Source organism: Amblyomma americanum, chromosome 1 (assembly GCF_052857255.1).
Source record: "Amblyomma americanum isolate KBUSLIRL-KWMA chromosome 1, ASM5285725v1, whole genome shotgun sequence".
NCBI classification, from domain to species: Eukaryota; Metazoa; Arthropoda; class Arachnida; order Ixodida; family Ixodidae; genus Amblyomma; species Amblyomma americanum.
Window position 1 is genome coordinate 366,607,675 of NC_135497.1, and position 4,228 is coordinate 366,611,902.

The 4,228-nt window shown below is 45.7% G+C and overlaps 1 non-coding gene across 1 annotated transcript; it reads right to left on the reverse strand.

Annotated features, from left to right (window-relative positions):
- Positions 1-2,380: 2,380 nt before the first annotated feature.
- Positions 2,381-2,493, reverse strand: LOC144116847 (small nucleolar RNA U3). Its single transcript, XR_013311970.1, has one exon. It is a non-coding gene; the product is annotated as a small nucleolar RNA U3 (small nucleolar RNA).
- Between the last annotated feature and the right edge of the window lie 1,735 nt (positions 2,494-4,228).

Sequence of the window (4,228 nt, forward strand, 5' to 3'; positions counted from 1 at the left end):
GGCAGATGCCATCAAAAGCCTTGCTTACGTCAACAAAAAGAGAGCATACTACTTGATTCGTATCAAAAGCTGAATTTAACACACAGGAGAGTTGTTCAAGAAGGATTGTTGTTCCTTTTCCTGGCATGAAGCCGTACTGACAATATGATAGAACAATGTGAGTATTAAAAAAATTCGTCATGGTAAGTACTAGATGCTTTTCGGAAAATTTTCCAATGCATGGCAGAATCGAGATCGGTCAGTAATTACTCGTAATGTCTCTGGAGCCACCCTTATACAAAGGTATAACTTTAGCAGTTTTCATTGAAGTCTGTATTATACCCCCGGAAATGATACTATTAAGAATAACTAGTAGGACACCTTTAATCGCCTAAAAGTTCCGCACAATTCAGAAACCATGAGGCCGTCATGACCCAGATATTTGCTACGTTTAAGACAGAAAAGAATACACCTTAAATCACTTTCGGTAATATCAGGAATAAAAGCAGATTCCATCACACTGGGAAGCATAGGACAGTCGGGAAGCGGGGCCAGAGGGTCATTCGCGGGGGGCCATTCGCATTGCTCAGTCGATCTATATGAAAATGCGAGATAAAATATTTATCATTATAAATAGCAGCGTTCACTCCTTTAAGATTATTTACAAATGACCATGTTTTCTTGCTGTAAAATGCGCCTCGTTTAAATGAGACCTAAACTGGCTGCGCTTGGGCAGACGGATCATGGCATTCATACAGTTTCGTTCACGTTTAAATTGCAGTCGCAGTTCAGAACAGTTCTGGGCACGTCTTGATCGAGCCCTGAGCAGATCTTTCTCTTTTTCTTCGGAGCTCATTCACTCTCTCCACGCCCTCTTCCTTTGACTATTCATCAACATTACCTTGTAGGACACGCCCGTCCTGTCCTCGAACGTCTTTTCGCCTTTTCTGACCTCTTCTACCACTTATCCGCCTTGTTCCCATACAGAGTTCTTAACCAATCTATGCCCTTCTTCTTTGTCGATTCGTTCTTGTCCTCTTAGAGACTATGCCTGTCGCGACCCTCATACGTCTTCTCGCCTGTTGTGACCTCCTCTTCTTGTAACTTATCCTCATTCTTCTTCAGAGCTCTTCAATCTCTCCACGCTCTCCTCCTTTGACGATTCATATGTTGACTTCACAAGCAGGTGAAAAGATTGGGACTGAATGTTTTTCCTTTTTTTGACATGTGGCTTAGTTCTAAGAGCAAGCATATCAATTTGAGTTGAAATACGCCGCCAGCAAAGTGCATTTTTGGGTCATGGCGAAGTAGGCCACTGCTGACTAGGAAAGGATCTAGTATTGGGGCAGTTCCGTTCTCGATGCGAGTAGGTTTCTTTGCCAATTTTGCTAAGCCGCGTAAATTTATAATGTCGATGAGTGGTCAAGCTGCCTTAGAGAGGGGATCGGGGAAATCGCTTTCCTGTCGATTGAGGGAATAAGGAAATCTCTGCCTAGTAACATGTTACAAGAATTATTTTGATGGATCACAGAGATTCGTTAAGTACATCGAAAAACCTATTATCGCTGTTTGGTGAACAGTAAAATCCACCTAAGATGAAGTTACACCCTTTTGGATGTATTTTAACTATGACGCATGCGATCGCAGGTATGTAAAATAGTCTTATTACGTTCAAAGTTTCCTGAAATATACTAGCCCTACGCCACCACCTGTCGAATTCCTGTCTTTTCGGTACGTACTGTAACCTGGTGGTTTAATTTCGTCGTCGCCAAAGTTATAGTTTAACCATGATTCCGTTATAATTATTATGTGTAGTTTGCACGCCAAAGCTATGCTTTCTAGGACTTTAGATTTATTGATGATACTCCGAGAATAAAGGCTGATGCATCGAAAAGGTTTCTTATTGCAAAGTATTCAACTATGACGGTTTTACTTGCTTGCCTTTTTGCGAAGGGCAATGAACCTTTTTAATGCTGGCATCATCCCATCCAAAAGCTTATTATTTATCTTGGTTTTGTCGTAGGCTAACTGAAATTTCCCCCCTCAGCCTCTGATTTCGCTAGTGCTGCCCAACTGTTTCATTCGCTTTTGTCTAGTGGGCACCGAAAAATACTCACCAGCCGATATTTCAACTTCAAACAGTTCTTCAGTACGTTGATTTTTTCTCCATAGTCGATCACTTTTATGATTACTGGCCATGTTTTATCTTGTTTCTTGCCTATCCTATGTATTCTTTCAGCAGACGGCACTTGCACACCAAGCGTTGTGTTGAATACTTCCTTGACTACACCTGCAATAAAGTCTTGGTGAAAAAACAGCGCACAAGCAGACACAGACAGAAAGAAGGGGGTTCTGTGTCTGCTTGTGCGCTGTTTTTTCACCAAGATGCAAAACCAACTAGCCCATTCAGCTGCTTTACTGACAATAAAGTCTTCATGTGTTTAATCGTCTTTCTCAGGTATAAAATAAGCAGAAAGAGCATCCTATACAAATGATCCTATGAAGAATGATCTTAAAGACGTTATTCTGCAAAGAACGGTCTTCTAGATCCGACAGTTTTCTCTCTAGACTACAAACAGTGAATCGTCCTTCGGGTAGTGCTTTCGAGGCACGAAAATATTTTTCTCGTTTCTTTAATGGTTGTTCCGGACGCTTCTACTATTATCAGATTTGATTCAATGTCGCCTAGACGACTTTGCATCTTTTTTTGACCCTCCAGTATTTCTGTTAGCATTTGTTCAATCGTAAGCCCGAGACTCCGCAATATATCACCACAACGCATTAATAAAAGATTAAACAATTGCTGCAAGCAGGGAGCAGTGTACCTAAATATAGGTGGGCACGTAAGCTGCGTGAAACATCGGTCACTTGTTTTGACTGCAGAGACTCACTAATCTGCTTGAAAATACCAGCGGGTTCAGCATAATATGCTGATATGCGGGCAGCTAATGTGCCCACTGAAGGAACTTGAAGGGGGCGTGCTTCTTAGAGCCGGAGTTACTGATGTCGATGATGCTGACCGCGATAGGCAGCAGCGGTCGTCGTGAAGTGGCAGTTTCTGAGCGCAGCCTCGATGACTGGCTATGCAGCATGAAGCTTTAAATGATGGTTGGTATGCGCAGCCTGCGCGAGTCGATGACCAACCGCATTGACACCTGTATGCCGCTGCCAGCCACCGCTATGTAGCCAAGCAGGAACATATGCATTAAAAATACTAATGGGTCCGACATGATGCTGACAGGCCGGCAGCTGACGTGCGTACGTGTCCACACAATGTTACATATGCGGTTTTGGGTTCAGTTCTAGGCCCTGGTCCCTCATGGCTCGACGCAACATTTGCGCGCGGCAAGCCCACGTCATTCTGCGTTTTCCGGGTGCATCCGAGCGCAGCACCACCGCGCATGTCCGGCAAGTTCTTGGCCGCCAGCGCGGTGAGCATGCGTGCTATCTGGCCAGCGGATAGATAAAGGACGAGCGGACAGCACACCGGGGGATCAGAGCGGGAGTGCTTCTCCGAGCGCTTCGTGGTTCCCACCGAGCGGACCAGCCCCGGCGAGACGTTCCGGTTCACGTTCTGCGGGAGCGACGTCCTACCCGGCCACGGCTGGCTACCGGAAGCGTTGCAGCAATGCCTTCATTGGGTGGCTGCGAGACAGGTGGCCCTGTGATTAGTATGGATGGAGTGCCTTGCCGGTGTAGTGCTGAGGCGCGATTGTCGTCGCGTACTTTGTTGGAACGTCATGTTGTTTCTTCCCAGCGCATACGTGTTTCTATAAGTTGCGGAGCTCGGACACAACCGGACGCCAGCTAATGTAAACGCTTCCCTGTTGCTTGTACCTCGGTGCGGGTAAATGTGTTTTGTTTTTTGCGTTGTTTCGTTAGGCCGCAAAAAACTGTGAGGTCACTGCAGCGACCCGCATTGGAGAATGGCGAAAGCATTGCGTTGCTTCTATGTATAGACATCAATGTTTGTAGATAAGGACTGTTGAAAAACTTGCCTATAACTTGCCCCCAGGAACGCCGCCACTTCCATAGCTGCTTTCATCTCACAGAGACGCGAGCATTATTGCTAGGGTTTTGACAGTGCCATGTTAGTTTTCTTTGTTTTATCGAACGTTATCTGAAGACGTTGCTCAGCGTTTTTTTATAAGGGCAGCTGGAAAACGGCGGCGGTGCGCCAGGGTGCAGAGCCGACCAAATACGGCTGCTGCCTAGCTGGTGGCGCTGCGGTCGCTTTGGGATGGGCGCG